Source organism: Chiloscyllium punctatum, chromosome 39, assembly GCF_047496795.1.
Source record: "Chiloscyllium punctatum isolate Juve2018m chromosome 39, sChiPun1.3, whole genome shotgun sequence".
Lineage (NCBI taxonomy): Eukaryota > Metazoa > Chordata > Chondrichthyes > Orectolobiformes > Hemiscylliidae > Chiloscyllium > Chiloscyllium punctatum.
Window position 1 is genome coordinate 34186364 of NC_092777.1, and position 13745 is coordinate 34200108.

At 38.5% G+C, this 13745-nt stretch overlaps 1 long non-coding RNA gene across 2 annotated transcripts in view; it reads left to right on the plus strand.

Moving 5' to 3' along the window:
• Positions 1–9492, plus strand: part of LOC140464221 (uncharacterized) — a 51637-nt gene extending 42145 nt beyond the window's left edge. For both annotated transcript variants that reach the window (XR_011954883.1, XR_011954882.1), the window contains exons 2-3: positions 3807–3887; positions 8394–9492. This is a non-coding gene — a long non-coding RNA (uncharacterized lncRNA). The remainder of the gene's footprint in view (positions 1–3806; positions 3888–8393) is intronic.
• Positions 9493–13745: the final 4253 nt, after the last annotated feature.

Below are 13745 nucleotides of genomic sequence, written 5' to 3' on the forward strand. Positions count from 1 at the left end.
TGAGATTTCTCCTCATCCTTCTAAGCCCCATCCAGTACAGACCTCAACCATTCCTTATATGACAAGCCCTTCATCCCAGGATCATTCTTGTAAACATCCTCTAGATCTCCACCAATGCCAGCACATCCTTCCTCAGATGTGGGGCCCATTCCAATAATGGTCAGTATTTCACGGTCTGACCAAAGCCTGATACAGCCTCAACAGTACATCTTTGCTCTTGTGTTCTAGTCCTCTTGAAATGAATGCTAACATTATATTTGCTTTCCTACTATCAACTGAAGCCTTAAGTTAATTCTGAACTAAGACTCCCATGTCTCTTTATGCTTCTATATGCACTAAGTCTTGTTCGCTTTTGCCCTTGCCCTGGATAGCCTATATTGATACCTGGTTAAGTGACAGCTGAATTTTAAAATTCCTATTCTTGCCATAGCCTTGCCCCTTTCTATTTCTGTAATTTCCTCGCATCCCTGGTCTCTGCTCCCTTCTTATTCCAGTCCATTGAATATTCCTGTTGTTAATCACTCAAACACTGGTAGTTGTGCTTGCAACATCAAGGGCCAAAGCTCAGTCTCCCTAAACCTCTTCATCTCTTTTTCCTTGTCTTCTTCCTGCCAGACAATCCTTACGACCTACCTTTTTGACTAAGTGCTGATGATCTTCCCGAATATCTCTTTACTTCAGTACTTCCCAAACGTTTACTGTCATGACCCATGTTCAAGGCTTGACAACTGTCATGTCCATGAGAGAGGACAGCTGGACAGCTGTTATAGCTTGGCCAGAACTCCACAGCAGCTATTGCTCCATCTCAGGACTTGTGTCCCCACTTCAGGTCCTGCCCCACATTTTAGGAAGCCCTGCCTTAGGTAGCTTGGTGTCCTGTTTTGTTTTATGATCTTATGAAGCAACAAAGAATGTTTAGTGCACTAAAGGTGTTACAAAAGAAATTGTCGTTGATTTGGACCTTTCATTGGAATCTGTCTGAGTTTAAAATATTACCTCTGTACTTTCTTTCATAGCTGCTGATAGGTCCACTGAGAATTTCCTGTTTCGTTTGATATGAGATACTGAATCTTACTAAACTTCAGTGAAATCTATTATAGCTTTTGTCATTACAAGGAACAATTTGGCAAATAGATCTTTCAAACTGATGCTACCATTCTACTTCTAAAATTACACAGTCTCTTCAAAAGGGAAATAAATGACAGTTAATCACTTGAAATCTATTTTGAAGAATAATTGAAAGCATCATTTGAATTTAATGTGGGCTTTCAGGCAACATTCTTTTGTTTTCCAGGCACCAAGTTCAACTGAGGGTGCACTAGTTAAAGCAATGCTTTTTTCTAACTTGTACAAAATGCTCTTGATTGAAACCAAAATTGAATCCCTATGACCAATTTGATTTATAAAGGGCGATGGAGGCTGAAAGTTAATCCTTAATTTTCTAATGCCAGCACATATTGAAAATTGTCTTCCCATTAAAGCATCTTCAATCAACTGATGTTATGTTTTTTGAATTTAAGAATCCAATTAATATGACAAGCTCATGCTTATACTGACAGGAGGCCTAATTTTAATTGAATTTAAAGTGCAAATTGAGTTTACATATAATCTTGTTATCCTTTTAATCTTGGTAATGGTGCTATCAAAACATTTCTAGATTAATTTAACATAATCAGCCAAGTTATGAGATCAATTTTATGATCTTTGCACTTGTCTTAGTCATGAATATAATGACAAATGTAATGTTTCACTTAACTCCTAACATCCTCCTAATTGAGGAAGAATGCTCACCCTTCCCTGGTTTGCAGTACAAAGTGACCCTCTGGTATAACTCATGGTTACAACATATCTGCTGTAAGTTAGAATATAACATTTTCACCTTTGGGACCTATGTGAGGTACAGTTTGGATGGGCATGAGGAATTTTAACCTCCTTTTGTAATCTTAAATAAATGTTTTTAATTTTTGGATTAATCTGAACTGAGTTCTGAATTGGATTAAATGTATCGTACTAACTGATTTCAGTGAAAAATCATTAAAGATAGACACTAGAGGATGTTATCAAGGTGTCGGGGAGGATCATGGCAAAGGTACATTTCAAATGCTAGGCTTTATTGATGAAACGGTTTGCTAACTGTAACATTTGACACATAGAAGTTGATTCAAGCTTCTGCATTTGATGTAGGTGTACTTAGAGCTGACACTGAGTTCAACAATTAGAAGATAATACCAGCACTTGCAGGCCTTACCATGATTAGCATACTATTTATTCTGGTAGGTAATGAACAAGGAAACAAATAGTCCCTGTAAATGCATTAACTTTGATGCAATTATTTCACTACTGTAGTTATTGGAAGTTGTTTGTTATGCACATAAATTTGGACCTATCTATTAGTATTGTGGTTGCTGCATGCAATGCAATATTTATCTATGTTATAATTGCTGTTTCTGAATCCCCACTGTTGGTGTAATCATTTTTATCTATAATCTCTGAAATCGCACCTTGAGCAATTACCTAAAAATACTGCAACCATCTGAAATTCTTCCTTTATTATTAATGCAGGCATTAATCTCTTTAAAATAACTGGGTTCATAACTCGACAGAAGTTGCAATGAGGTGAATTTGAACACTTTCAATTGTTAATGCGCTGTCTCCAATTTGAGGATATAATTTTGATTTTGTTAAGCAGAATGTGATATTTTCCTCTAGCCACATTATCTAGGTAAAGTTGTACTTAAAATAAATTGCTATTTCTGCATTTTGAAGTCCTTTGCAAAGACTTGTCAGGCTCTCTTTCCATGGTTGGTGCTTGCAATTTTATGAATCTACTTTCCTCTTCCTTCCTCATTAGAGATAGGTTTGACTAGCTTTCTTAATAAGAAACTATTAAAGTGCAAGAGAATAATTAAAATCCTGATTGGCGATTGGAACAGTAGCTTGGGGTGGAGATCATGGGGGTAATGGAATTGCGTGTTAGAGGTTCAGGAGGGGAAGGAGAGAAGTAGTGATTGGTGGAAGGGATTTAGGAAAATATCTGAGGGAAAGTTAGTGGTTTGGACAGATCTGAGGCAAAGATAGAGGTGGGTAGGGTCTGTGGTGGGTGCAATTTTTGCTGGATGCAATTATTGGTGATATTTCTATAATGGAGTCAATTTAGTTAAATGGTTCAATTTTTTGAAACTAAATAATTGTCAAAAGCACATCAGATGGTTCTCATAAAATCTGATATGGAAAATGAAAAACTTCATGCAAAATGCTTTGCAAATAGCTGTATGGCTAATGATTATTTCTGGGCAGGTTTCCCAGAACATGTCTGTTTCTAATGCTGAAAAGTTGGCTTTTCTTCTTAACCAGAAATCATTCAGATCTTCTTCAGGGTGGCATGGTGGTTCAGTGATGAGCATTACTGCCTTTCAGTGCCTGGGACCCAGATTTGATTCCAGCCTCAAGTGGCTGTGTGGAGTTTGTACATTCTCCCTGTGTCTGCATTCCTTCCCTTCAGGTGCTCTGGTTTCCTCCCACATTCCAAAGATGTTACTTCCCTTCAGGTGCTCTGGTTTCCTCCCACATTCCAAAGTTGTGCAGCCTAAGTGGATTGGTCATGCTAAGTTACCGATTGCGTGGTTTGGTCATGGGACTTGCAGGGTTACAGGTGTCCTTGTTGGAGGACTGGGGTGGGCCGAATAACCTGCTTCTACAATGTAGTGATTCTATCTTTAAAAATATGTCCTTGTATTAATTAAATGGCATTGAACAGATTATTGTTTTTATTTTCCAACTATAATTAATGCTGTTCTTTACTCTAGTATTCCCAGAGTACAGAAAACCAGCTGTTTATCTTGTCATTCCAAAAAGCACTTTCATCAGAAAATTAGATGGATCTAGAGGTAAGCATGTCCAAGAAGATACAGTTCACTATTTGGATTTTAGCAAATTATAGTTTTAATAACAGTCATAGAGTCACAGAGTCAAAGAGATATACTGCACGGGAACAGACCCTTTGGTCCAACTCATCCATGCCGACCAGGTATCCCAACCTAACCTCACCCCACTTGCCAGCACTTGGCTCATATCCCTCTAAACCCTTCGTACTTATATACCCATCCAAATGCCTTTTAAATGTTGCAACTGTTCTCGCCTCCACCACTTCCTCTGGCAGCCCATTACATACACGCACCACCCTTTGCGTGAAAAAGTTGCCCCTTAGGTCCCTTTTATATCTTTACCCTCTTACCCTAAGCCTATGGCCTCTAGTTCTGGACTCCCCCATCCCAGGGAAAAGTGCTTGTCTATTTATCCTAACCATGCCCCTCATGATTTTATAAACCTCTATCCCCTTAACCTCTGACGCTCCAGGGAAATCAGCCCCAGCCTATTCAACCTCTCCCTATAGCTCAAATCCTCCAACTCTGGCAACATCCTTGTAAATCTTTGCTGAACCCTTTGAAGTTTCACAACATCCTTCCCATAGGAAGGAGACCAGAACTGTATGCAATATTCCAAAAGTGGCCTCACCGATATCCTGTACAGCCACAACATGACCTCCCAACTACTACACTCAAGTTGTTTTTTAAATTCTTTTCAAATTAGGAAATTTTAAGAAGAAACAAATAGCATGAATAGTTAAATTGGTTACCTTGAAATGATAATGGATTTTACGTGTCTTAGGTGTGCATATGCAGTTGCCGAGAAGGTACAGTGTAGGTCTTGCTCTGCTAAATAGTGTGACTGTGCAGAAATGTTTAAATGTAGCAAACACTGGGGAAACTGGCCAAATGCAAAAATAACATTTCGGAGGGGGCATTGTTTCATTGTTGAACTACAATCCTTCATTTTTAAAATTCAGGAGACAATTTGAGAAAGCACAGAACAGCTCACCATCACTTTGTCAGTGAGGGATGGGCAATAAATGTTGCCCACAGTCAGTGGTGCCCATATCTCATTAGTGATAAAAACAAAACTAATTCAGGGCAGACCTTTGAGCAGGTTTATTTACATATTTAAAGGAACCTCCCACTATAACTAGTTTTCATCAGAAGATTCCCTTCTTCACTTCTTCACTTCTGAAACAATTAATTAGCCATTAGAAAAACCAGACCATAAACATTAGAGCAGCATTACACAAATCCCTAGGGAGAGTCCACTAGTCTTCATCAGGGCGTGGTAGATGGGGTCCAACTCGATGTGTTGATTGATAGAGTTGTGGTTGGAATGCCATGCTTCTAGGAATTCTCGTGTGTGTCTCTGTTTGGCTTGTCCTAAGATGAATGTGTTGTCCCAATCAAAGTGTGCCATTCCTTATCTGTATGTAATGATACTAGTGAGAGAAGGTCATGTCGTTTTGTGGCTATTTGGTGCTCATGTATCCTGGTGGCTAGGTTTCTGCCTGTTTGTCCAATGTAGTGTTTGTTATAGTCCTTGCACGGTATTTTGTAAATTACATTAGTTTTGCTTGTTGTCTGTATAGGGTCTTTCAAGTTCATTAGCTGCTGTTTTAGTGTGTTGGTGGGTTTGTGGGCTACCATGATGCCAAAGGGACTGAGTAGTCTGGCAGTCATTTATGAGATGTCTTTGATATAAGGGGGAGTGGCTAGGATTTCTGGACCTGTTTTGTCTGCTTGCTTGAGTTTGTTGCTGAGAAATCGGTGGACTGTGTTCATTGGGTACCCATTCTTTTTGAATACATGGTATAGGTGATTTTCCTCTGCTCTGCGTAATTCCTCTGGGCTGTAGTGTGTGTTGGCTCGTTTAAATAATGTTCTGATGCAGCTTCTTTTGTGGATGTTGGGATGATTGCTTCTATAGTTCAATATTTGTTCCGTATGAGTTGTTTGCTTGTTTTGAAGTTCCCCTTGGCTGTTCACTCTACTGTGACATCTAGGAATGGCACACTTTGACTGGGCCAACACATCCATCTTAGGACAAGCCAAACAGAAACACATGTGAGAATTCATAGAAGCATGGCACTCCAACTGGAACTCTATCAACAAACACACCGAGTTAGATCCTATCTACCATCCCCTGAGAAATAGAACAGGAAATGACATCAGCAATCCAAAGAAACCCAAACATATAAATAGAAAGCAGGAATCATGTACAGTGCTTCACCTGGAGGCCCACTGAAAATGTTACCAGTAGGGTGACAAAACGTCTGGAAATGACCTTTCCAGCTCAGCGAGCAAACCTACCTCTAACTCCAACTGTTGAACTTTGCACACTGTCAACTCAACCTCCCCTAAATCACCCCCACATCCAGATCTAATATCCCTATTGGGACCTGACTCCTCTGTCATCCTCCTCTCTATGTACAGGACCCACTACTTTTCCTGGAACACGCACAACCTCCTCGCTCTGGATGAAACCCTCTGCCCAAGTGCCAGACCCGACTGATAGACCCACTGTTCCTCCACCAGACTCCAATCCAAATTCCAACCCTTGCTCCACTATGAAACCACATGCCACCCTAATGTACCCTAAGAATCTGCATGAGATTGCCATCCCTTAGAAAATCCATCCGAATATTTGATGCAAGCTTTTCTCAAGTTAAATTTTGGTTCATTTCCTAATTTGTTGAATTCTGTTTTGGATGTAAGTAAGTGCCAATGAAACAGTTCCTCCCAATCGACTCTGTTAAAACTCTTCAGAACTTTGAAGCTTCTAATCAATAGCCTCTTAACATTCTCTAAGGGATATAATCCCAGTCCCTCTGTTCTCTCATATAACTGAGACCCCTCATATTGTGCTAGTAAATCTTTTTTATACCCCATCCATTTTCCCTAAAGTGTGTTCCTCAGTGTTGTTTTTATTCATTCATTGGATACAAGTGTCAATGCCTAAGCCAGCAGTTGATGACCATCCCTATTTACCTTTGAGAAGGTGGTGATGAGTTGTTTTCTTGAATGATACACTCCATCCATTGTAGATAAACCCATAATGCCATTCAGGAAGCTGTTTCAGGTTTTTTTTATCCAGCAGTGAAAGAAATGCAGTTCCAAGTCAGGATGGCTTGTGGCTTGGAGGGAAACCTGCAGCTAAAGAAGCCCCACTATAACTCTTGTTGATGCCTAAGCTGTAATTATTTTATTTCCATTGCTTCTTGACTGTATGCATGTCGGTATAAAATGAAGGATCATTCTTTTTAAAACCAGCCTTATCAACTTGACCTGCCATGTTCAAAAATTTCTAAATATAAATGCAAAGCTCTCTGTTTCATTTTTCTTTCTTAACTCATGCAACAAGGGCATCAATGGCTGGTGAGCATTTATTGCCCATCCCTAGTTTCCCTTGAGAAGGTGGTGGTGAGCTATTGTCGAGAATTATTGTGGCCCATGTGCTGTGGCTAATTCTGTTAGGAGGGAATTCCAGGATTTTGACCCAGTGACAGTGAAGGAGCAGTGATATATTTCCAAGTCAGGATGGTGAGTGGTTTTGAGTAGATCACCACAGGTGTTCCCATGTATCTTGTCCTTCTATATAGGAGTGGTCATTGGTTTGGAAGGTGCTGATTATGGATCTTTGGTGAATTTCTGCAGTGCCTCTTGTAGATAGTGCATGTTGCTGCTACTGTGGGCCTATGGTAGATGGAGTGAATGTTTGTGAATGTGGTGCCAATCACGCAGACTCCTTTGTCAATCCTCTTGAGTATTTTTGGAGCAAACAGGCAAATGGGGAGTATTTCATCACACTTCTGGGATGGTATGGTGGCTCAGTGGTTTGCACTGCTGCCTCACAGTGCAGGGAGCCAGGCTCGATTCCACACTTGGATGACTGTATGGAGTTTGTACATTCTCTCCATGTCTGTGTGGGTTTCCTCTGGGTGGTCTGGTTTCCTCCCACAGTCCAAATATGTGTAGGTTAGGTGAATTGGCCATGCTAAATTGCTCATAGTGTCTAGCGATGTGCTTGCTGGGTAGGTTAGCCGTGAGAAATGCAGGATTACAGGGATAGGGTATTGGGGTAGCACTGGGTGGAATGCCCTTTGGAGAAATCGATGGGCTGAATGGCCTGCATCCACACTATAGGGATTCTATGATTCCTGAGCTGTGACTTGTAGATGGTGGACAGGTTTTGGGAAGTCAGGAGGTGAGTTGCACGCTGCAGTATTCCTAGCCTCTGACTTGCTCTTGCAGCTACTGTATTAGTATGCCAAGTCCAGTTGATGTTCTGACCAATGGTAATTCCCAGGATGTTAATAGTGGGGGATTCAGTGATGGTAACATTATTGAATGTCGAGGGGTGATTTTTAGATTGTCTTTTATTGGAAACGGTCATTGCCTGACAGTTGTGTGACACAAATGTTACTTATTTCGTCATTTTGCCCCTTTGTATTAATCTTTCAATGCTTCACACTTTTCTGCAATAACTTTCAGGTTTATATCTTCCCATTTCACCAGGTTGCCTATGATTATAAAGGAAAACACACTTCATCAAATGCTTATTACTAAGAAACTCAAAGAAGGAGAATGATGATGGAGGATGGAGATGGGAAACACCAGGGTAGTGACATTTCTGAGACCTCTGATGGTGACTGCTATGTCTGGAAACCTTTGAGCACAAGGTTAATAAAGGTTATTAAAATGAAACAGCAAGTAACAGGATGTTGTGCAGACAGAATGGGCATCAATGAACATTCAGAATGGTCATAATGGTGAGCAAACTGGTGCCAAGTCCAGACCTCTGGAATGATCTGTTAGCGGGAGGGAGAAGGCAGACTGTAGTTTAGTTCCACTTTGAATACTTGGATTTCTCTTTCGGTAACTTACAGCCCATTTCTATTGGGAACGTTTCTTTATACCTATGAGTGACTAAGATTGAGTTCAAGTTTGTTTCTTCAAAACTCTTATTTACACACTAACAAGTGCTACACTTTAAAATACATTTCTCTCTCTCATGTAGATTATTGCATCTCTTTTTTCAGAATCTTGCACAGACTGCTGATACCCTGATACTGATATTGTGATACACATCACTACCACATTAACATAACTATTAGTCTCTTATTCTACAGGTAGGTGGTGATGTAAATCATAGCACCTCAATATCAGTTAACCTCTGAAACCTCTGTAAGAACAATAAGAATAGAAACCTGAATCAAACCTATATTTTGCAAAAATGGGAGACATGACTGAATGATTATTAATGTCACAATGTAATTCTGGCAAAAAAGAGAACGAGAGGTCTGTGCCTCACATTATTTAAAATCTCCAGGTTACGAAATATTTGAAAATCAGTTCCAGTTGACAGAATTTCATTGCATATTATCAATCTTAATGATTGTAAATTCCTGGCTCTACATTTATACTGGTGACTATCTGTGCAAAACATAGCTTGCTATAATTACTTCTTCCACCTAATAACTTGAGTAACACATGAACTACCTCACTTTCACATCTCTCTGCTCTTTGATCTGTGCACAAAGAAACGCTTCCTGAATTGTTATGATCTTTGCTGGTTAACCATATAAATAACAAGCTCAAGTTAAAAACATTATAAATTAAGGACAGAATATATCATGTTAAAATGCATAGTGAATTATGTCCCTGCATCATGATCCAATTATTCCGTGCCCTTTAACCACACTTCCATTGATGACTCTGCTTGGTTTCTGCTCCCAGTGTGCAAAGCCACATGAGGCAATCTAATTGAGGGGGGCATGATTCTTGAGGATCGGACAAACTAATGTTCAACAATTTTTCTTTGGATTGTTCTTAATGAGCATTTGTTTTGCAGACTATTACTTTAGTTTCTGTCATTATCATTTTGTTTATGGACCTAGTTAGGCCTTTTTCTTATTCAGTGATGAGATCTCATTTCAATAAATGCTTTACATTCCTTCTGCAATGTTTGATATAATTTTTTCTGTAATTGATGAAATGCTCCCAACTGCCTCCTGGAGAAACAAGTCAGCCCCCACCCAATGCAGTTTGTGCAGGGAGATCAGTTGTATTCCATAAACCATAATGTCACTTTACACATGGCCTTATCCATTAATGTGAAAAGAAAATTTCTTTTTAATTAGTTTGAATGTATTTCAGCTAATTATTTTCTTACCAATTGACAAACTTTGAATGCTCGTTCAAAAATAAAATAAAAAAAAGTTCAAACCCCGATTCAATAAGTGTCTTTTGGTGTAACCTTCTTTAAGGAATCTAATTAGTTGACTGTTGTAGTTGCAGTAATTTTAACAATTTTAATTAATGATGTATCTGAAATGGATTGAAGTGGAAAAGAATGTACCACAATTAACTCCAAAAAGTAAGGATTAGGATGAACTAAAGTTGCCTAGAAATCGATTTTGACGACTTGCAGTATTGTACCTGTGCTTTGGAGGCTTAAGAGGAATTGAGCAACACATGCATAGATAATTGTAGATGTGCATTTTACATAGACACTTATATTTATTAGGTAAACTATATTTCTGAAGTAATTCACTGTCAGAAAGTTCTTTGAATCATTCTGCAGATGTCAATGTTGCTCTCTAAAAGCAAGTTATTGATTTTGTTCACAATACCTGATGAATTTCTGCGAGCTCTTCACATTAATTGAGTCAGAAATTATTGAAGTCAGTATCCAAATCACAGTCATTGTTCATTAAAAGGATAGGGAATCTATGGTTCATAGAAGGTAATTTGGCCAATCATTCTGTTGCTGTAAGCTATTCACTTTCTACAATATTTTACACTGACACATGCTGTAAATTAGAGGTCCACACCTTCTGAGACTTGTGTAATGGACCAAGCAGCTCAGTGTCTCTTTAATCAATCATATTGAAGTATTGTTAATAAACAGTGCAGAGTTTAGACCAGGATTTTTTTTTCCTACAGCATTGGAAAGTTTTAGAAAGTGCTGTCAAATGAGGTGTGGTAACAGTGTAATTCAGTCACGGAACAGAAACGAAAGATTGGACCAAGACAGAGAAAAGAAGAGACAAAGAAATGAAGAGTGAATCATTTACGTTTTTGAAAACTCAAAGAATCTGAAGGAATGAGGCCACATGTATGTAAAAAATTAATTATCAATACCAAATTGTTTGTCATTGGTTAAGACATACCACTTTGATATAAAGGATTATTAGGTTTAAATGGACAAGGTATATCTTTCTAAGACAAGTTCAGTACATATCTGTGATGCCACTACAGGACCTCCATGTTACTCGGTATAATGGACAAGGAAAGCTGCCAGCCTGATTCCGTTCTTCTGATACAAAAGAGCAGCACATCTGGAACAGCATCTTCTGGATTTTCATATTTTCACATCTGTACTCACCTGAGGTTGCTGTCCAATTTGGTAACTAAATAAAGAAATGAACCTTTATAAAACATTGGTTTTGTCTCAACTGCATGTTGTATGCTTAGTTCTGAATGCTACAGTTCAGAAAAAAAAACTCTGAATGTAGATTGGAAAGGGTGCAGAATGATTTTATGGAAATGTTCTGGTGTTAAGAGGCAAATTGGCAAAATAGGGGCTGTTGCCTTGAGATAAGAGAAGGGTGGGAGGAAGTTTGATGGAAGTGTTTAAAGTCCTGAGGGGTATGGGGTAGAGAAGACGCTGTTTAAATTGACAGAACGTTCATGAACTAGAGAGTAGATAATCAAAGTAATTGGCAAAAGAATAAAAGGCAACCTGAGTGAAATCTTCTTTATGCAGGGAGTTGTTAGGATGAAGAATGCATACATGTAGCTTTAGCAGATTCAAAAATGAATTTTCAAAGAGAATTGAGTAATTATTTGAAGAAAATCAATTGTAAGGTTGGGGACATAAGTAAGGAAATGGGAATAGCTTAGTCATTCTTACAGAGAGACTTCCTTCTGTGTATAATTATTCTGTGAGTGGTATAGTTGGCCTAATAAATAATTCTTGTGAATTGCAATAACCATTTAGATGTAGATGTCAAACATTTTGCATGCATCAAACAGCAAAGTGATCACCCTAGAAAATTTAACAGGACTGGAAAGGATAAATGCAGGATGACTGTTCACGATGACTAGGGAGTTCATAATCAGGGATCACAGACTATGGATATGGGACAGGCCATTTAGGAGTGACAAGAGGGGAAATCTCAGAGAGTGGTGAGTCTGTGGAATTCTTTGCCACTGAAAAGGCCAAAACTAGGAACATTTTTAAGAAGGAATTTGACAGTGTAACCACTGTCAACTGTTGTTTAGTTCAGTAATGGGAAGGAAATCTGCCAGCCTTACCTGATCTGATCTACATGTGACTCCAGACACACAGTGATGTGAAGTTTGCACTTCTGCCTGTCAGGAGTTCTGAAGAAGTTAAAGTTAACTCTCCACACCTGCTGAGTTTCTTCAGCATTCTGTGTTTAATTCAGGTTTCCAGCATTCACAATATTTAGCTTTTTATAATAAAGCTTTGCAGTTGTATCACACTGTCAAGGGAGATTCTATTCTGATGCCATCTCTTGTTGTTAAAAAAAATAAATGTAACTGCCTTTCAGTAAGAATAAAATCTGCAAAGTATTGATTTGTTATTCAACTTTTGTGTGTTATCACATTCTCAAGGCACAGGGAAGATTATTCAAGGAATTACATTTGAAAACCAAGGGCATTTGTTGTGTGTTCAAACACAGGAATCTTTTCTTCTGTAGCTATGAAATCTGTTTCTATCACTTTGGAAAAATGAAACAGGCTGCAGCTCATATAGTTTCCGCAGAAAGATTAGCACCTGAATAATATCATGGATTTGAATTATTAGATTAAGCTTCAGCTTCAAGTCTTATCAATGAAACAAGACTTCTGAGTTTGCAGCACTGTCCATCATTTGGCTTCAATATTGGAACCAAGTGATTGTCTTTCCATGCATCTTGTTGAGAAAGAGCTCACAGCAGTTTTCAAAGAAGATTAACGTTTCATCCCAATGTTTAGGCCAAAACACCTCCTTCAATCAACAGCATCAAAACACATATTCATTCAGTAGGAGCAATTTACTGCAGATTCTGGAATCTGTACTGAAAACAAGAAGTGCTGGAGATCACAGTAGATCAGGAACCATCCATGGAGAGAGAGCAAGCTAACGTTTCGATACGAGATGCCTCGAAACCTTAGCTTGCTTTTTCTCCTTGGATGCTGCCTGATTTCCAGATAATCATTCATTTTATCTTTTTGTTGCATCTTGCTTTGCATAAAATGACTTTTGTGTTTGCATATATGATGATTGTGAATACACAAAGTAATTCTGGATTTCAAAGATTTTCAGGTGTTGCGTAGTTGTAATAATGTGCTCCATTTAATAAATGTAGTACCTTCTAACAAGTATGAATGGCGGAGTTAAAGGAAAAATAATGCCTCACTACACTGTATATGAAACCAATAATGACGCAGAAAGTGCTTCAGAACGTTTGGACAGTGTTCTGTTGTAATCGGTTTTCTATAACAGGGTTTCATTGCACATTTTTAATAAATGGTAACAGTATTAAGGACAATGTCACTGTTCTCATCATGCGGAAGCTACAAACTACCCAAGATTAATCTCCCTTTTATACCTCAATGCTGAATTCAAATTGATTGTATGGTTAACAATTTTTGAGAAGATTTGTAACTCAGGTTAATGATAAGTATGTGAGTTAGCTTGCTGAACTGGAAGGTTTGTTTTCACATTGTATGGTTCTTTGACTCTGGGCCATTTCCCTCTGTGGAAACAATTATGCAGACAATAGAGAGTGGTATTAATTTTCTACTGTTGACCTATACTATCGTGAACATGAACCATTGAGAAAAGAACTAATT